This window comes from Ambystoma mexicanum, chromosome 3p (genome assembly GCF_040938575.1).
Source record: "Ambystoma mexicanum isolate Mex_15411 chromosome 3p, UKY_AmexF1_1, whole genome shotgun sequence".
Lineage (NCBI taxonomy): Eukaryota > Metazoa > Chordata > Amphibia > Caudata > Ambystomatidae > Ambystoma > Ambystoma mexicanum.
This window is the reverse complement of record NC_090925.1, coordinates 848,321,183-848,342,509: the sequence shown is the minus strand read 5'-3', so window position 1 is coordinate 848,342,509 and position 21,327 is coordinate 848,321,183.

Here is a 21,327-nt window from a genome sequence, read left to right as displayed (position 1 = left end):
AGGTCAGGGATGAGGGCTGCCAATGTGACTGTTTTGGTGATGTGATGCTCAGGGGCGGGGGAATGGCTTTTGTGTAACAGATGCCGGTCAGCCAGTTGGATTGGTGGTATGATGTGATTATCAGAATATGGCTGGTCACAGGTGCCTGTGTTTGCGTGCGTTTCTTGGAGGGAGACTGAGGTCATGTCCATTTGTGTGGCTTCTGTATTTGTGCCATCTGTGCCCTGCAGCTTCCATTGGCCCCTCTTGAGATTCATTTGTTCGTTGGCAGGCATGGATGACTTGTACATTTCACTGGTTGCATTGTGTGGCTTCATTGCACCTACGGGGAGTTGTACAATGTGGCCAGGGAGCGGTGTACAGGCACTCAGTAGGGCCGTTTACGGTTGGTTCGCGATGCCGTACTTCTCACCATGGCGGAATGGTACTTTCCGCCGTGCTTGATGGCGTTAGGTGCATGTCCGCTGGGGTCAGAATTCGCGTACCGTTGCGCCATGGTGGTAATTGCGGTTTGGCATGGCGCGCGCGCGTACTTGGTGCAGTTTGCGTTGGCGTTCACTGCGGTGTCGCTAATGGCATCGTACTTTGCGGTGACGGGTCATAATCGCACCGAGCGCTATTCGATGGCGGTATTGCATTTCCGCCATCGTTTTTCGATTTCCGCAAGGGTCGTAATGAGGGCCAAGGAAATTAAGCGAATGCTTTGTGCCCAAATTGCTTCTTATTTGGTCCAAATCTGTCCAGCGGTTTTCACGCTACATCTATTCAAAAACTGCATTTTTTCCCAATGGGAAAATGAATGGGAGTAGGCCGACAACTGTGTTTTTATGTTTTCTTAATACATTTTTCATTTTTTAATGAATTGCTCCCAAAATGTCCAGTTTGGGAGGTGGGTGGGCTTTGACAGACCTTTTGTTTCGAAAATGTCATTGAAATCCATCCAGCAAGTCAAAAGTTATTAGCCTCTCTGCTGCAAAGCACCAAGACCGATATAAAGGTTTTAAGAAGCAGCCCCCCCCTTCTCTGTCGAATATTTAAAAAACTACTGGATGGATTTACCCCAAACCAGTCAAGCAAATTACTTCAGTGCTTTGTGCCTAAGTTGTTTCTTATTTGGCCCATTGTGCCGTACATTTGGATTGCTTTGGCTCTGGCAATTGTGGAGAATCCTGCAGATTCCCCAACAAAACCCTGCCTAAAGTCTCCTTCCATATGGCCAGGAGAGGGCAGACGCTTCCTGATCCCAATACTGGGGGGTGGTTTACTGTGGGAGGATCACCTGCATGAAGACAGGGCCAAGGGTAGTGGGGAGATTCCGTGGGATGAGGCAAAGTATCTTTCATCTGACAGTGATACTCTTGCCAGTCAATCAGAGGAGGTTTTGGCTTATTGCCACTTTAATATATCCCAACCTCCTGGTAAGACTTAAATGGCAAGCACCAAGGTTGTAACTTTTCAACCTGTTATATCAACAGGACAGGTCTTAAGTATCCCTGAAAATAAACATCATCCTCAATGTCAAGGGTACATCAGAGGGAAGGAAGAAAGCGTTGTCTTTTATATACCATCTGTCCCTAGTAAAACTAATGCACACCATCCCACTTCTAAAACTGTTAAGGGAATTAACACCCCCCCCCCTTAAAAGTAGCAGAGAATTGGGAGAAAAAAAATCTTTAAAGTGAACTACATGTCCCAGAATCCCTCAGGGACTGTGACGAAGAAGAGGGCTTGAAGTCGTAGTAGCAGAAGGAAAAACCAGGAACTGGAGCCACCCACATCCGCCGATGAGTGAAGCTTCTTACTCCAATAAACTTAAAATTCCTTGCCAGTAACTGTAACCAGATCCAATTAAACTTGCGAAGCATTATAAGCGAGTAAATGTTGTTTACTGCCGTGGAAAGTCTCTTTAACAAAGGAAATGTGTCATGGGCAAGTTTAACACCAGTCAAAATGCTTACGTGTGAAACAAAAACTTTATTTCCCATTTTTACCTTAAATAATTGTACCGGAGTGGTCACGTGTTAAAGAGAGAACCTTGATAGTAATCACTCGCACTGTAGCAACTGACTTTCCCCAGATTGTTACTAGAACATCACATCAAAAGAAGGTTGCATATGAATGATTGTAATTCCGATCAACGTTAAAACAGCATTCTACGTGAACAAAAGGGAACGCAAGTCTTACAGTCCTTTGAAGTGGAATTCTCCATCAAAGAGTGGTCGTGTGTACTGAATTCTGTTTTCCCCGTAAGAAGCATGAATTTTGTAACATCTGCAACAAAGTACTTTTTAATTGTAGACATTTATAAAGCTGAAACAGAAGTTGTTGAAATAGCAAGAAGAAGAAGAAGTTGTTAAAGTTGTTACTAATCCAGTGTCCCCTGATACAAGTGTGACAAGCTTATCCATTGCTGGAAGTTAACCTCTAATACCGAGCCACAACACAAGGCATTGTGGGTATGAAAATTATGCCAAAATTAGGCCAAATACAAACCTTTTCACTGGGAATTGTCTTTCACAATCAGTGAAAAAATATAATGATGGCCTGGAAAACCCCAGATTTATGTAGAGGATCAGGAGCCAGTAAAACTCAGACCCAGGAACGGGAATAGACAAAGCGAAAGGCAAAACCCATCTTTATTAACATCCAAAATAAAGCAGGTACACCATATAATTGTCGCTCTCAGAGCTGTCATACAAAATAACACTTTTTTTATCAAAACATGTCAAAATGTTGACATAAGGAGACAAAACTAAGGGTGAGGGGATTGGTTAGGGGAATCGACCATATACATTTTCTATATGGGTTAAACTTTTAATTGGATAATGCTTAACTGATGGCTCCTCCTAATACCACCTCTAAATTGATAACAACAAAAATACATAATTTATATGATCCAATTATATTCGTTGGTACAGTACGTAAAGGGCAGCTTGTAATCAGGAGTTTTAATTGATTGCCACTGCACTGAACAACCTTGAGAAACAGACCGGTCGTGAAGACATGAGCCAAAAGGGAGTGGGGAAGAGAGGTCCACAGGCTGCATGCTTTGAATACAAGAAAAATACCATCCCTCATCTCTAGGCCATGAGCCAGGTTGATCACCTTATGCACTGTCTTGTGTCTAGTAATATATGTAAGGAGTAAGGCAGGTGTCCTATCTGTGTTCTTCACTATTAGCTAGACAGTGTTCTTCAATTATGGGTCATCTGTAAGCAGACCGCATTTGGATTTAATTAATCCTGCATTTATGAGTAGTTTAGCTAATATTAATGCAGATGTTCTGGTCTCCACCTCTAGGGACTCTCTTGAGCTTATTCTTCATGGGGCCTTTTGACTTATAATTACCCTTCACCTTGCTCACAATGGTTGGTTATACTCTTCCAGACTTTAATTAATTTGTGAGTATTCCATTTGCATCCTAGGAACACTTATCTCGTGCCTTCTCTGTGGGGCTCGAACCCTCCCTAATTTCTTAGTAACCTTGGCTCAAGCTACAAGCTACTGTCTGAGCCCTGCAAGGAGCTTGATTTTGCTATTTCAACATTTTGAATTCTCATGAAACCTCAAGGCCTTTCATATACTTAGAAGCGTAATGCAGCTTCTGTTTCAGAAAAGATGGCTGTCCATTACTCTTGCTTTTCTATATTCGTGAGCTGTAGGCATGTGTTGTTAATGTTGCATTTAGCTCATATATTGCTTATTTTTGTATTTTTCTTGTCTTTATAGAATGTTAATATTCTTCATGTATAAATGCATATTTGACCTAGTGGGTTTTCTTCATGGTGAGTACTTATATGCTCCATGTCTAATGGATGCATGTGCATGATTCTAGGATCAGTTTTTAGTTATTCTCGCCATCTTCAGCTTACATCATATTCATCCCTTGCTGTATCTGCCTGGGATAAGGTTGGTATGGTTGCCTTAAGGAATAACGTTTCTCACCATTTACGATATTGGGCTTGGGGAGGGGACATAGTTGTGGATGGCACATTTATCTGTCCCCCAACAAAACCTTGGTTAAGAGAGAGTTAAGGTGAAATTCAGCACTCGTATTTCAAGCATGTCCAACATAACATTGCACGCTCTGTTGCGCAGCGTATGACCACACTGATGACCTCTCAGATGACATCATTGATGACCTTGCTAATGATCGCAAAGTCCAGACACTGATGGGATGAAGAATTACATCATACATGACATTGCTGATTTTATAAGTTAGAATAAGCCTTCTACCCCTCACTTTTTTGGTAATTGTTTGTCTCCTTGTGTGAGAGAGGGTATGCCCAGATGTGGGCCCCTTGCTCGCTGCACCATAGGGAACTCGTATTTCAAGCATGTCCAACATAACTTTGCACGCTCTGTTGCGCAGCGTATGACCACACTGATGACCTCTCAGATGACATCATTGATGACCTTGCTAATGATCGCAAAGTCCAGACACTGATGGGATGAAGAATTACATCATACATGACATTGCTGATTTTATAAGTTAGAATAAGCCTTCCACCCCTCACTTTTTTGGTAATTGTTTGTCTCCTTGTGTGAGAGAGGGTATGCCCAGATGTGGGCCCCTTGCTCGCTGCACCATAGGGAACCAAGCTGAACCTCACTGATGAGGACCAACAAGGCTGAAACATGTTTGGGGTTGCTTGTGCAGAGGAGACCTGGCCTAGCAGCTGATGCTGGACTACTTCTATTGGTGGCAGTACTTGAGAGATTTGCATATGGCTGGACCCCTTTTGCAATGGCGCAGACAAGCTAATAAACGTTGTTGTGGAATGTTGCCCAGAGCAGTGCCAGTGTTCAGATTTATTCAAAGCCTTCCACTCATCACTTATTTTGGTCACTGAACATTTTTCACCAATAGGTTTCTTTGGGGCCCACTAGCCATTCTATACATATTGCACCAATAGGTTTCTTTGGGGCCCACTGGCCGTGGCGTTTGGCCATGGGCAGTGGCACAAGGACCCATTACCGCCTGCCTAGTAGGTGTGAACACTGCACGTGTACAATTTATTTTTTCCCCCACTCTATCCCGATTCCCACAGGATTCCTTGATATTCCCTGATAATGGCAATGAACTACACATACAGCGACAATGAACTACCCATGCCTGCAGTATTCTCTCGATATTACCCCGATAATTATCTAAAACAACTCTTCCCTGCAATCACCAAGAGCATCTCTCCTCTTTCCATGGTACCCCACTCCCCTCAGTTGCCTTTTCCCTCCCTGCCCCTCTCCCACTACCACTATCACGGTTTGGTTCGTGTGACACATTTTCTTCTTCAAGCGTGTCTCCCGTTGTAGCCGTGGGACTCTAGCGGTATTTCCCCGGTATTCCCCTGATAATGACCACCTCAAACTCTCCAACTTCATATGGTATCATCTTTCCCCCTCCCCACCTCTAGCCTGATGCAACTGCATCCTTTTTCCTCTTCCAAATAGCTTTTTGAGCACTTGGGGAGAAGGGTACAGACAGGGGAGTCTTTGGGGGGAGGGGCTTTAAGGGCAGGGAGTCCTTCAGGGGAGTTAATGTTTAGGGTGTCTTTGGAGGGTAGATGAGTTAATTGCAGTCATGGTCTTTTGAAAGAAGCGGCTGGCAGAGTCTTTGTGAGCAGGAGGGTTAAGGGTCAGGGTGTCTTTGGGAGCTGGAGAGTGAAGGGTGGGGGAGTCTTTGGGGTGAGGGTAGAGTTTTGAGCTTCAAGGGCAGAAGAGTCCTTTGGGCTGGAGGAGGGTACTGGGTGGGGGAGTCCCTAGGGGAGAGAGGGTTAAGGGCAGACAGAGTTTTTGGAGAGGAGGAGGGTTCAGAGCGGGGGAGTCCTGGGGTTATAATAGGGGGGGAGTCCTTGGCCAGGAGGGTGGGTTAAGTGCAGGGGAGTCTTTAGGGGTACGTATGGGTGGGGGATGTAAGAGATAGGGGTCATTAAGGGGAGAGAGTTAAGAGCAGGGGAGTTATTGAGGGAAAAGGGGGATAAAGGCAAGAGGTTCCTTGAGCGGGGAGGATGGTTAAGGGCAGGGGAGTCCTTCAGCAGGGTTAACGGTGAGGGGAGGGAGTCCTGGGGGATAATAGATGGGGGAGTCCTTGGCCAGGAAGGAGGGTTAAGGGCAGGGGAGTCTTTAGGGGGATTACGGGCAGGGGAGTACTTGAGGGAGCAGTTAAGGTTAGGAGGTTCAGGCAGTTAGGGTGGGGTACAGTTGGAGGAGAAGCAGGGTGGGGGCAGTTTTAGGAAAAAGGGGGCAGTTGTGGTAGAGAGGTGGGTGCAGTTATGTTATGTTATGTTGATTTATACCGTGCACTGATACCACCCACGGGCAGTCTCCAGGCACTCAGTTGGGGGAGAAGATGGCTTGGGCAGTTGGGTGGAGGGGTTTGCGGTGCATTTGGGGAGGAGAAGGAGGCAGTTTGCAGAATGAGAGTGGGTGGTAAAAGGGGAAGAGGAGGGATGGGCAGTTTGGAGGGATGGGGGAGAAGAAGGGCAGAGCAGAAGATGGGCAGTTGGGGAGAGGAGGGTTGGGGAAGAAGAGGGCAGTTGGGGAGAAGAAAGGTATGGCAGGTAGGGGGACAAGTGGGTAGGATGACTGGGGAGCAGAAGGGGCAGTTGGAGAAGAGGGGATAAGGAGGCAATTAGGGGAGAAGATGGCAGGAAGGGGATGGGGCTAGTTCAGGTTTGAGGAGGAGGAGGCAGTTGGGGAAAAGGGGCAGTGGGGGAGATGAGGGATTATGGGTGCTGAGTGTGTGTGAGAGAGAGAGATAGAGAGTGGGGGATGGGTGTTGTGTGTCCAAGAGGGGGCTGGGTGCTGAGAGTGTGAGTTGGGAGGGCTGTGTGTGGTTGTGCATGTGTGGGGGGTGACGTGTGTGTGTGTGTGTGTGGTTGTGCATGTGTGGGGGGTGACGTGTGTGTGTGTGGTTGTGCGTGTGTGTGTGGTTGTGCGTATGTGTGTGTGTGGGGGGGTGGTGTGTGGTGTGTGGTGTGTGTGTGTGTGTGTGTGCGTGCGTACGTGCGTGCGTGCGTGCGTGTGTGTGTGTGTGTGTGATCTTTGCATAAGGCCTGGAGGTGGTTATTGGCTTGCTGAGTGTGAGGTGACTTTGGATGAGTACATAGGTCCATATTTAAAGAAAAAACACAGGTTATTGGGAAGCTGCAGGAGAAGGGATTATTGTAAAACTAGTGGTATGTGTACGAAGGAGGTTTGGCATAGCAGGAGAGTGGGTTGGCAGGGTGGGATTTCACACCATAGGCTCTTACTATGTTTTTGAAATCATAGAACATTTAAAAGGTGAATTTTCTTTTACTGTATATAAAATAAAGCCTTTTTTAAAACAAATCTTATTTATTGTACATTTCAGAGTCAATTATTCAATGTGCTGCACAGTACATTTAGGATATATTTTTGTTTAACCCATTTTAGAAGTCCTAGGATCATCCTGAAGTAATCGCAACCCATCCTGCAGTTGTCGCTTAGTCATCCTGGCATAATCGCAGCCCATCCTGTAGTTGTCATGAAGTCATACTGGAGTCATCATAACCCATCCTGTAGTTGTCGTGGAGTCATCCTGGAGTAGTACAAGATCATTGCAATTTCCAGTCAAGTAATGGAGAACTCATCCTGGGGTAGTTATTGTGATTACTCTAGTCATTTCATTTCAATAATTAGGCCTACACACATAATTCAAGATGGCTTCGGATGATCTCCCAGAATTAGCTGTGGATGACTCCAGGATGGAAATCAGAATGATTGCAGGAAGATCTTCCTTTTTGACTTGGGTGCGTGCCTGGTATGTTCAATTATGATTAACCTTTGAGGCGCTCGGTTGGGATGGATGTGTAGCCGTGCTGCACTGCTTTCGCCTTTATTTGCTTTAATCTTGTTGAACAAAGTCTCTTTGCGGGCTCTTGGATTGGGTTTCAAACCTCTGTGCATAGTTCTGTTTACCGCGACCACTGTCCTAACGAATGGCTCTCGCCAGTATTCATGTGCCTCATGTGGACTGAAGCAGGTCCAGGCATTCCTGCGGTAATGCATACAGGTGGGGATGCATGACACACTCTTTCAGGTAGGCCCTACGTCACCTGTCCCTTTAATAGGTAGCTCACTTTCTTCCCTTCTTCTCTTCAGGGTATCTGCCTACCCATCAGAACTGCACCTTGTGCGACAGCTAGATTTGCCTCTCCGTCTGCTGAAGAGACTCATTGTAATGGTAGCGACAGGTTTTCAGTCACTTGTCACTAACTGTATGTCTAGCAGGACTGTGGTGAGGCCTGAACCTTTTCTAATAATAATTTCTGTGTATGACCCAGAGTAATCACGTTAACAAAACCTTCATCAACTTCCCTCCTACAGTCATCGTCTTAACAAGTGGCTGACCATTTTCCTCCACACAACCCAAGTTCCCTCAGTTACTCAGGTGCTTGTGGTGACATGGACCTCGGGACCGCTGAGGTGCGCCAACTGTATTGCCCACACGGTGCCCTCCCTGCAAAGGAGAATGCAGACACAGAGGTAAAGATTATATGTGTTTATTCTCTCCACTCCTCTTGTTACTTACTCTCCTCCTCCATGTCACATCCCTTCCTGATCCCTCCTTCCTGATGCTAGCCCCAACATTTGACAGAGTCCCTGACTTCACAATGTCACAACCTCCCCCCCTTCATAAACAACAGATCCCTCCTTATCCCATTTCCTCAGTGAGTCTCTGGGGTCGGGTTCTTGCTCGATGAGGTAGCTCAGTTCGGTCATCTGCCACTCTTTACAGGGTACACCCTCCTGGTATCTCCCAGATGTCACTTGCTGACTTTTCTCTATCTCATTCGTAGTGAACATCAGATGCCTCAGGATCCGTGTTGCTGTGTCCTGATTCTCTCACCGTCCTCCCTTCCATCCTTTTGAAGTGCATGGAGTTTCTTGTGACTTGACGACATCCGCCATCTGCCGTTATTATTGAGCCTTATTTTGAGTCATTATCATGGGTTTAGCTTGGAATGCTGATGAGCGCTTGTGTGTCCTTGGTTGGCGCGCAATCACCATGTCACCGACACCTAGCCTTAGACTGGCGGGGCCGTCGTTTAATATATGCATATATCTGTTACGCTCACCTGGTATCCACGGGGACGCCACCCAGCCAGCTGGTCGCTGATGCCCTTCCTGATGGTTCCCCTGTGGTCTCGGTGTCAAGGGAATTCTGCCTGGAAAATGAAGACTATGTCAGGACTGGGCGACCAAGGTAAGCAGTTTAATCCCCCACCTCCTTATATTTCCAGCCCCTCCAGGTTCTCTTCTCACCTGGTTGCCGGAATCGGTGGGCTCTCCGTCCTGCTCTCTGGGCAGGGGCGCGTTGGCTTTGGTGGGAGCTGGCGGTCCAGTTACTTCACTGACTGCGGCCCTTGTAGTGTCTTTCAGGTAGGTCTTATTGCAATTAATGGTGTCGTAGTTCTTGCATGCCTTTGTCTGTTCTAATGTCTCTTTTTATCTCCTCTAGGGGCGTGGAGTGTCCACTCGGAGAACGGGATGTGCTGGTTCTCACCGGGAGATGATGGCGCGCTATAGCGCTATGATGCGGTACCGAGGTGCTTTGTGTAGCGCAGCGATGCCTTGTCCTCACTGACCTGTGTTTTTCCCCTTTTGTAGGTCGTGGAGAGTACCCAGCGCAGATGGGGTTTCCGGAGCAGTGCCGGTTGAGAAGTAACCAGCCAGGCAAGTCTTTAAGCGCTTTTATGGTTGTAATGTCTCTAGTACCTCCGTTTATAATGTCTTTCTCCTTTTCTCAGGTCCCTCGATCTGGGCGGCGAACTCCTCCAACAGAGATGCCCAGGAGCTGTGAGCAGAGATGGATGAAGATTGCAGGTAAGATTCTGCTGCTAACGATGTTTCTTTGTTTTTTCTGCAGGTCCGGAATTTGTCGGGTTCGCGAGAAGCTGGACACGGTGAGCGTCACGTTGCTAGAAGCAAATTAACGCAAAGCGTGTGTTCTTGTTCGGGTGTGGTTTAAATAGCCACTGTAAAGTAGTCCAGGTAAAGTAGTCCCTAGGCCACCACTACCAAAGCACTAGACCGCATAGCTTGGTTCTAGGAACCCAGCTATGTGGATGCTTCCATGTTGGCTGAAAGCCTTAATAAAGTAGTCCCTTAAGCAGATGCCTCTCCCAACTGATGAGCCTGGCGCCAAAGGCACCAGGACTGGCACCAAGAGGGCTTGAAATGTGGAAGTCTGGCCTAATTAAAGATCCGAGCCCTGATTTCACCTGGCTTGTGGGCTTGCCAGTGGGGGTCAGGGCTGAGGGTCGTGACAGCACTCCCCCCAAGGCCCCTCCCAAGGTGTGTCTTCTGCCTGGTCCAGGTTTGTTTGGGAAGTTTTGATGAAACTTCTTGATCAGACGTGGTGCATGAATGTTTTCACTGGGTTCCCAGGACCTATCTTGAGGCCTAAATCCTTTCCAGTCGACGAGATAGTACAATTTGGCTCTAGAGTACTTAGAGTCCAGGATGCCTTTGACTTCGAATTCTGGTTCTTCATCTATTAGTATAGGTTGAGGTGGTGTTTTGATTCGTGTACCGGGTTGTACTGGTTTTAAGAGGGATACATGGAATACCGGATGGATTTGTAGATTAGGTGGTAGATCTAACTTGACAGCTGCTGGGTTGATAATTGCCTTGATGGTATAGGGTCCCAAATATCGAGGTTGGAAGGTTCGGGTCCCTTTGATGGGGATGTATTTGGCGGCTAACCAAACCTGGTCTCCTACTTCATAGTCTGGAGCCTTTTTCCGATGCTGATCGGTGAAGTGCTTTTGTTTTTCTTTAGCATGAATAAGATGTTCATTTGCCTTTCTGAACGCTTGAGTGATGGTTGTATGAAGAGTCTTTACTGCGGGCATTTCCAAGCTGGCAGGAAGGTCCAGTTCTGACGTACGTGGATGTCTGCCATACAAGGTGTAAAAGAGAGTTTAGCCTGTGCTAGAATGTACAGAGTTGTTATATGCGTACTCGGCTATCCACAGTAAATCCTTCCAATCTCTTAATTCATGGTGCAGCATGCACCGCAAATACTGCTCGAGGGTCTGGTAGGTCCTCTCAGTTTGGCCGTCTGTCTGGGGGTGGTGACTGGTGGATAGCCGGACGTCAATCTGAGCCATCGCACAACATTTTCTCCAAAAAGTTGCATATAAATTGGCTGCCTCGATTGGAGACCAGAACTGATGGAAAGCCATGCAGCTTGACAATGTTTTCCAGAAATACTCCTGCTAGAGTGGATGCGTCCAGGAGACCTTTAAGAGGAATAAAATGTGACATCTTTGAGAATAAATCCACGATTACAAGAATGGTGTTAAAGCCTTGACTTGGTGGCAGATCCGTGATAAAGTCGAGGGAAAGAGTGTGCCATGGAGCGGGAGGGATGTCCAGTGGTTGTAGGAGACCTGATGGTTTCTGTTTCTGTGATTTATTTTGTGCGCAGATGCCGCAGGATTAAACATACTGGACAATATCCTTATGCCAGGTAGGCCACCAAAAGTTCTTATTTACCTTGGCTAAAGTTTTAGCGATTCCAGGGTGTCCTTCAATCAGGGAGTCATGATAACCTATAATAATATGCTGTTGCAACTCCTTCTCGGGTACATATAGCCGATCTCTAAAGTAAGGTAACTGATCCTTGATGCAATACTGCTCGCCCTGAGTTTGCCATGCAAGGAAAGCATCCGGGTTCATTGACTGACAAATCTTGTCCCGTAATTCAGCTTGTGATAAGGCTGTTGTGATGCCCAAGAGTTTGTCTTCAGGTATGATGGGTACCGGGTCTGGGGTTGTATACACTGTTTCATCAATGCCCATTTGAGATAAGGCGTCAGCTTTCCCATTCTTGACCCCAGGTCAAAAGGAGATTACGTAGTCATATTCGGCGAAGAAGAGGGCCCACCGTAACTGGCGTGAAGACTGGGCTTTGGCTGTTTTGAGATATTGCAGGTTCCGGTGGTCAGTGATAACTGTAATGGTGTGTCTAGCTCCCAGAAGATAGTGCCGCCACACCTTAAAAGCGGATTTGATGGCAAGGAGTTCTTTGTCCGTGATAGCGTAATTTAGTTCCAAAGGCGAAAACCTTTTTGACCAGAAGGCCACAGGATGCAGCTGGATGGTTTCTGGGTCCCTCTGTGACAGGACCGCTCCCATCGCCATACTGGAAGCATCAGTCTCTACGACATAAGGGAGGGTAGCAGTACCGTGATCGGGTGCACAACCTGAGAGAAGTCTGGAATAAACCTGCGGTAAAAGTTCGCAAAGCCTAGCATGCTCTGTATTCCCTTCAGAGATGTTGGTGATGGCCATTTTAAAATTGCGTCCACTTTATGCACGTCCATTCTGATGCCTTTCGGCAAAAGGATGAAATCAAGGAATTCTACTTCGGTGACGGGAAAAAAGCATTTTTCCAGCTTTGCGTACAAACGATGTTGGCGGAGCTTGGTGAGGACTGAACGAACATGCCTGATATGATCTTGTTTTGAGGCTGAGTAGATCAAGATGTCATCTAAGTATAATAAGGCGCAAACATCAATCAGTTCTCTCAGGACATCATTCATGAAATATTCAAACGCTGCAGGAGCGTTACACAAGCCAAAAGGCATGACTTGATATTCAAACAAGCCATATTTGGTACAGAAAGCGGATTTCCACTCATCTCCGCTTCTGACCCGGACCAGGTGGTATGCTCCCAACAGGTCTAATTTGGTATAGATCTGGGCATCTTTTACTTGGTCTAGCATTTCCGGGATAAGAGGCAAGGGGTAGCGGTTCTTCACAGTTATCTGGTTTATTGCGTGGTAATCAATACAGGTCCTCAAGTCCCCTTCCTTTTTCAGTACGAAGAACAAAGGACTGGCTGCTGGAGACTTAGATGGGCGGATGAATCCGTTTGCGAGGTACTGGTCCAAATAGGTTTTCAGGTGAAGGTTTTCGGGCTCGGTGAGAGCGTAAATCTTGCCGCATGGGATTTGTGCTCCAGGAACAAATTCGATTTGACAATCATAAGGCCTATGCGGCGGCAACGTGTTAGCCTGGTCTTTTTGGAATACATCCTGAAAGTCACGATATTCATCTGGCAGAGTATTAGTTACTCCCAAGGTAGAGGTCTTAATACTGGAAGTTTTGGAGACACAGGAGTCGGGTTTCGGGTCAGGAGAGTAGCAGGTTATGGAGCAGTTGCTGGAGGAGGTTAATCTTTGTGCCCACCAGTCTATCAAAGGGTTGTGAGCAACCAACCATGGCATCCCTAGTATCAACCGGAATTGAGGGGCCTTTATTAGATCGAAAGAAATACACTCCCGATGCCCATCCTGGCACAGCAAGGTTACTACTTCTGTGCACTGGGTTACTGGCCCAGAGGCGATTTCCGTCTCATCCACGGTCGTCACCTTGTCCCTGGTAGATTTAGAACACAAAGGGAGCCCCATCTCTGCTGCCAACTCTTGATCTATATAGTTCCCAACTGCTCCGCTGTCGATGCACGCTTCTGCGGCATGCATCTTTGATGATTGTTGGTGATTTATTAAGATCATGGGTATCGCAAAGTGTGAGGTCAGTGGCTCTTTCTCATCACTCGACAAACTGACATCTACGGTTGCCGAGCTTGCTAGTTTTCCGATTCCTTACCTTCATCCTTTTCTGTGGCCCTGACTGTTCTCCTAGGGGGTTTAATTGGGCAGTCTTTCAGGAAATGTCCTGGTTTTCCGCAATATAAACAAAGTTGCTGTTGTCTTCTTTTTTCCCGCTCTTGCTTTGTTAATGGAGGTCATAATCCTCCGATCTGCATGGGTTCTACGGCATTGTCTCCCCCCCGTGGTGCATTGTCTTTAGGCCGAACATAAACTATTCGTGAGTCTGCTTTGGACCGGTCTGCTTTTCTGTCCTGCAAACGATGATCTAGCCGCACAAATAGATTTATGAATTCGGTACAGTGTCTGGGAGGATCAACTACCTGGGCCAAGACGTCCTTTAATTCGCCTCGTAAGCCTCGATGGAATAACGTGGTTCTTTTGTTCTCTGGCCACCTGACTTCAGCCACCAGTCTATTGAAGGTTGCAATATATGTTAACAAGTCTTGGTTTCCCTGCCGGAGGGATAAAAGTTCGGTATCCACTGCTTGTTCCTGGGTATGGCGAGCAAACAGTTTTTCCATCTCTCTCTGGAACCCCCGATAGTCCTGTAACAACGGATCGTTATGGGTCACCAACAGCACCGACCAATTCGCTGCACTTCCACTCAAGTATGATAGGATGAAAGCTACCCGAGCTTGGTCATTTGGAAATGCCCCAGGGAGACAAAGGAAATTAAGGCGACACTGATTTATAAATGCTGAGTACTTCTGTGGGTCACCTGAATACCTTTCTGGTGGTGCCAGGGGAACTGTTCCAGGCAGCGTGATCTGTACTGGTGTGGGGGCATGAGATGGTGGAACAGGAGTTTGCATCGGTGGATTTCCCCCAGACAGCTGAGTCTGCCCTGCCTGCGATTGCAAGAATTGTCTGCTGATTTCGTCAGTGCGCTCCCTGGTCACTATTAAGTCTCTCCAGAGTGCATTAGTCTCTTGTCGGGCTGCATGAACCTCAGCACGAAGGTCTCCCAACAATTGGGCCAATTGGTCAATTTCTGATGTTTCCATGGCGCCCAGGTGGATTATTTATGTGAGGCTTCGCGTTCTGTTACGCTCTCCTGGTATCCACGGGGACGCCACCCAGCCAGCTGGTCGCTGATGCCCTTCCTGATGGTTCCCCTGTGGTCTCGCTGTCAAGGGAATTCTGCCTGGAAAATGAAGGCTATGGGCCTCATTACACGGAATGCAGTAAGGGTTTACCGTTACCGGTAAGGGTACCAGTACCGGTAAACCCTTACCGCCTGACTACGAGGTCCCTTTGCGGGACCCGACCTCAACAGCTGGTTTTACCAGCCATTAAGGAACGGGCCCGCAAAGGGACCTTGGAGGCAATTACGGTACCGCAATTTGCAGTACCGTAATTGCCGCCTTCCCCATTGAGCCCTATGGGGGCTCAAATGGGAATGGGGAAGGGCCCTGGTGAATGGGGAATTACCGCCCCAACACACCTTGGAATGTGGCGGTAATTCCGCCTTTCACCATGGCGGACTCAGAACGGTACCGGCGGCAACCATGGCGCTAATAGCGCCATGGTTACCGCCTACTGTGTAATGAGGCCCTATGTCAGGACTGGGCGACCAAGGTAAGCAGTTTAATCCCCCACCTCCTTATATTTCCAGCCCCTCCAGGTTCTCTTCTCACCTGGTTGCCGGAATCTGTGGGCTCTCCGTCCTGCTCTCTGGGCAGGGGCGCGTTGGCTTTGGTGGGCGCTGGCGGTCTTGTTACTTCACTGACTGCGGCCCTTGTAGTGTCTTTCAGGTAGGTCTTATTGCAATTAATGGCGTTGTAGTTCTTGCATGCCTTTGTCTGTTCTAATGTCTCTTTTTATCTCCTCTAGGGGCGTGGAGTGTCCACTCGGAGAACGGGATGTGCTGGTTCTCACCAGGAGATGATGGCACGCTATAGCGCTATGATGCGGTAAGGAGGTGCTTTGCGTAGTGCAGCGATGCCTTGTCCTCATTGACCTGTGTTTTTCCCCTTTTGCAGGTCGTGGAGAGTACCCAGTGCAGATGAGGTTTCTGGAGCAGTGCCGGTCGAGAAGTAACCAGCCAGGTAAGTCTTTAAGCATTTTTATGGTTGTAATGTCTCTAGTACCTCCGTTTATAATGTCTTTCTCCTTTTCTCAGGTCCCTCGATCCGGGCGGCGAACTCCTCCAACAGAGATGCCCAGGAGCTGTGAGCAGAGATGGATGAAGATTGCAGGTAAGATTCTGCTGCTAACGATGTTTCTTTGTTTTTTCTGCAGGTCTGGAATTCGTCGGGTTCGCGAGAAGCTGGACACAGTGAGCGTCACGTTGCTAGAAGCAAAGTAACGCGAAGCGTGTGTTCTTGTTCGGGTGTGGTTTAAAAAGCCACTGTAAAGTAGTCCAGGTAAAGTAGTCCCTAGGGCACCACACCCAAAGCACTGGACCGCATAGCTTGGTTCTAGGAACCCAGCTATGTGGATGCCTCCATGTTGGCTGAAAGCCTTAATAAAGTAGTGCCTTAAGCAGATGCCTCTCCCAAATGATGAGCCTGGCGCCAAAGGCGCCAGGACTGGCCCCAAGAGGGCTTGAAAAGTGGAAGTCTGGCCTTATTAAAGATCCGAGCCCTGATTCCACCTGGCTTGAGGGCTTGCCAGTGGGGGTCAGGGCCGAGGGTCGTGACAATATCTTCATTTTCTCTTTGGGTGTCTCATCTCAGAACCTCATCAGTCCATATACCTGATAATTCTCTTCTGGTTTGGGAAGATAAGGTATCTTGGTTCTTATGTTTCTCCCAAACATAATCTCTGATGGGGCCTTTCCCATCATGCTATGGGGAGTGTTCCTATAAATCACCCAATAACTATAGAGCAGTTGTTTGAAAGGTTTCCCAGCCAGGTGTGCGATGTGGAGCTTTGTCTTTAAGTTACTCACAAATCTTTTGAATGTCCCATCGGCCTGCTTGAACCCCATGTACTCCGCAAATGGTCGGCGGTCTTGGCTAGTAAATGGGGGACCATTATCTGACTTGACCACTCGGGGTATTCCGATGCCTTGAACATTATGTCAATGGCCGGAACAACGTGGTGTGCCGCAGTGGACCCCACTACATGGGCTTCTGGAAACCAAGAGTATTCATCCATTGCTACCAGTACATAATGTCCTCCATGTAAGGCGGCCGAAGAAGTGAACAGCTATTTCGTCCCACACCCTCTCAGGCAAATCCATTGTTTGTAGTGGTTCTGTGTGAGTGTGCTGCACTGCAAGTGGGGCATCCTTTGAGCAGTTCCTCTACTTGGTTGCCTAACTGCAGAAACCATACTTTTCCCATTAATAGACGTTTGGTTGACACAATGCTTCTGTGACCTACATGAGCCAGCTCAACCACTCGATGACAAAGGGTCTTCGGGATGATGAGCTTCAATCCTTTCAATAATAACCCATCTTCGGATCTTAAGAGATCATCCTTCTCTTAGGCTCTTGATGTCATTCAAGACCTCTGGTGTTGTCCCTTCCCATGCTTTCTTAGCATGTTTCCAGGTCCCCGTTCTTAGGCATCCCGCTATGATTTGGAAGAGATGATCATATTCTCCTGCAGGATTTGCAGACTGTCCACTCCCTCAGGTGTCGCCTGATGCACCACATAGCGGATGTATCTATCCGCTATGGACAGTTCTGCAGTCACCCTATCCACGGGGTGTTTAGAGAGAAAGTCAGCCGGATTGTCTTCCTTTCGTGAGCGATGAATTATGTTGAAGGAAAAATCTTGCAACCGAAGTCCCCATCATGCGATCCTCAGTGGCATCCTTGCCTGAGGGTTGCCATAGATCAACAACAGGGCCTGATGGTCCATGATGATGGTAAACAGTTTTCCATAGAGGAATAGATGAAAGTGGTGACACGCCCAGACCACCGCTAGCCCTTCTTTCTCGGCTTGTGAATGTGTCTGCTCTGTTTTGGATAGACTCCAGCTCGCATAGGATACAATGTGCCTTCTTTGCAAAGTGTCTTCATCCAGCTGTGCTGGTATGGCACCCAGCCCCACTGGGCTGGTGTCTATGGTCAGTTTTGTTTCCCTCGCCACATCATAGTAGGCCATGTTGTCTGTTGATGATAATCTCCTCCGAATGAGATCAAATGCCTCCTGACATTCTTTGGACCATTGAACTGAGGTCTATTGTTTTGTGAGGGCCCTCAGGGGTCTGCTCACAGACGCAAAGTCTTTGATGTATCTGGTTCAATAATGCGCAAGCCCTAGAAATGACCGCAGTTCTGATGCATTCGTGGGTGGAGATGTTTAGTTGAAAGCCACCACTTTTTCTGGAACTGGCGACAATCCCTGTGCCGAAACAATGTGTCCTAAGAACCAGAGCGTACCCTTCCTGAATCAACATTTTTCTTTATTAAGCATGAGGTGAGCCACCTCCAGTGCTGTGCATACCCTCGCTAGAGTGTTGTCATACTGATCCTTGTCCTTTCCAAATACCAGGATGTAGTCGCTATAGTTCAGGGAGTTGGGGATGTAATTTATGTCGTTGTGGATCTCAGCCTGAAATATTTCGACAGCTGACGACACCCCCCAAAACTGAGCCTTTTATACCAGTACAAACATAAATGAGTTAATGACGGTTGTGATGTATCTCGACTCTTGGCTCAGCTCAAGCTGATGATAACTTTGAGAAGACTTGCGCCCCATGTTGCAAGTGTATCATGTCTGTGATATAGGGGGCCTGATGTATTTCCCTCAATATGGCCTGTTTTGGTCTTCTCATGTCCACGCATAGGCTGATGGGGTTGGACCCCTTCTTTGGAATGGGTACAATGGGTGACACCCATGGTGTGGGTCCTATAGCGGGTTCCATGGTGTCATGTTCCAGGTGCTTGTGTAGTTCTTCCTCCAGCTGTTGTTGTATGTTTGCAGGTATTCCCCAACAGTGTTGGGCAACCGGGCAGACAGACGGATCAATGTGTGGGTGTATTTGCTTCTTTTTGAGTTTTCCTAGTCCTTTAAATATTTAGGGGAACAGCTTTTCCAGTCTTGCTACTGTGTCTATTTATTTATGGTCCATTAGTTGATATAATACATGTATGAGTCCCATATCTTAAGCCGATTTGAAGCTTAGGATGCAGCCACTTTCTGCAGCTGCCTCCCTTAGATATATTCAGAGTCATTTGGATTGTGTTTTGTACTGACAGGTGGCTTCGAAATATCCTATATGTCCTTGAGGCCTGGGATATTTCCTTGTATATTTCCTTGCTGATAACATTGACAGTTCCTCCTGTGTCTAGTAGGAACTCTGCTTGTAGATCATTTATTTGTAGCAGTAGAATCAGACTTTGTTCCTTCGCTATATGATTTCCCAGTGCATAAAGGTCATCTTTTCATTGTGGTTCTTCTGTTGACAAGCTCAACCCACTATCTGAGGGTGACTCTTGCACAAGGTATCGTATGTGTGTGTTCCGTCAGCGCTGCTCTGAGCCCTCTGTATGAGTCTACAGCATCTTTAGGTGGTTCATCCACTATGTCTCTTACAGTCAGTCCTATTGCCAGTGAGAGCCAGCATTTCTTTCTGTGGTCGTTTAGTGGGCCTATCACTTTTAAATAGACATCAAAGCCTCTCGCCCATCTTACCAAACTGGGTCCTAAATTACTGGTTTCAGTGATAACAAATTCCTGTGGTAGTTGCATAGACAGGGCTTCCTAGAAGCACCACTGCAACACGGTTGGTGGGGTTACTGGCATTGTGTCCATGCTATCTCCCCCAACATTTTTACACTGTCTCAGGGTACACTGGTTCTATTTCTGCTCTGCTTCTCACCTTTGCATTGGTGGGGTTGCCATGCTCTTGTGATTGGTGCTTCTGTTGGGTGTCCGACTCTGCTGGGCTCTTTCCCTGTGCCTCCGCTGCACATGTTTGGCCTGCCACTTCTTCTGCGTGTTGCATGTGGATGTTAATCACTGCCGCCCCCTTTGGGCCCATGGTTGTCACTGTTTCTCTGTCTCACAATTATCGTCGTGCGATTCAGTGATCACTGCCACCCCCTTTAGGTCCGTGACTGTCACTGTTTTCCTCTGTCTCACACATAATTCCATGTGATTGACAGTGATGATCACGTCCCCTTTCGGGCCTGTCAAGTGTGTTACTGCCTTGGGCCTTACCAGCGTGGTCCTCTCATTCACCACTGCAGCCGCTGGTGTCTCTGGCCTCCGTCAGTCAGCAGATACTGTGGTGCGGGACTGCTGTTTCATTGCTAGTGAGGTGGCATGGACCTTGTCACATCCCTTCCTGATCCCTCCTTCCTGATGTCGCCCCCAACACGTGACATAGCCCCTGAATTCACAATGTCACAGGTCTAGACTGCCATTTGGAGCAAAAAGAAAAAAGGAAAGCAGAGAAGAATATGCTGATTGCATGTACTGTATAACGATTTCATTGCACCAAGGCCAAGTCCAATTGGAAGGATAACCAGGAAGGAGGTAAAACAGATGAAGGGAGGAGTAAGGTGCAGTGACATCTTTACAGGAAGGCAAACAGGGCTTGTGCATTCGGCCCCCAACCTGGGAACCTTGCAGGGGGCCCCCACCTGTCCTTTACTTTGGAGGGGGATTATGTGTGCTGTGTTCATTATTTACACCCGCCAAATGAGTGTGAGTTGGGAAGTATGGATGGGTTGTGGTTTTAGTGTTAATGTGGAATCCAGAAACACGACTACATTATTATTATAATTGTTCTTTTATAACCCGATAAATACCTGTGACTGATTTCTAAGCACAGGATTGGGATTCAAACCTGTGTTGCCCTGCGTTGCCCCTGAGCTATCCTTCCTCCCCACATACATAATATTCATCACCTCGTTTTTACTTACTCGCAGTAAGTTACTTCTCAGATCTGCTTTCAACTTCCAGTTCACATATTTGAATCTTCAAAAGTACATCCTTAAGAAATACAAGAACTGATCAGAAAGAAGGGCGATTGGGTCTCAGAGTGTCGGAAGCGGCTGCAAGGGTGAGCGCAGTGCGTCTTGATGCTGTCTTGCTGTTTGCTAGGTGCCCTCCTCTACTCCTCTAATCCCCAAGGAGGGAGAGGGAAACTTGCCAGAGTGCTGCCGGTAGAATTGTGGAGCGCCGCCAGCAGAATTATGGAGCTGGCTGCGTGTTGCTGAGTAAAGCCACAGAGCTGGCTATGGTGACTATGATGTGCCACAATGCACCAACCCAGGCCCGCTAGAGGGAGTGTGGAGCCGTGTGGTGTGGTGCTGAGCTGAGTCTTGTCGAGTCCTGCTGCTGTCAGTCCAGAAATACTAAACACCCCTTGGGCGGAAGGAAATGCATGATTAATTGGTTGGCCGAAGACCAATAGCCTCATTTACAGTGTTAAGAATATATACTCATTAGTTATTACGTAGCTATCAGTTCAACTAGAGTGAGGCCATTTTAAAATGACCAGAATCGCCATTTTGTTTTCTCTCTGCTCTCTCTAACTTTGCCACTTTGCCTCATGTAAAACTGCTTTACTGTAGATATTATTTTGCTTCAATGATCCAAGGCTAAGAAACATGTTGAAACATTACACTGGAAAGCCAGACAGAAATGCCCGATTCCCTCCCTCACATATCCTTGAAGGCGGGAGCAAGGCATTTTAATCAGTACACGAAGGCCAGCGATCTCCTGAAAGAATAGCAATGTATGAAACTAGCATTTAAAGAGTTGAATTATGT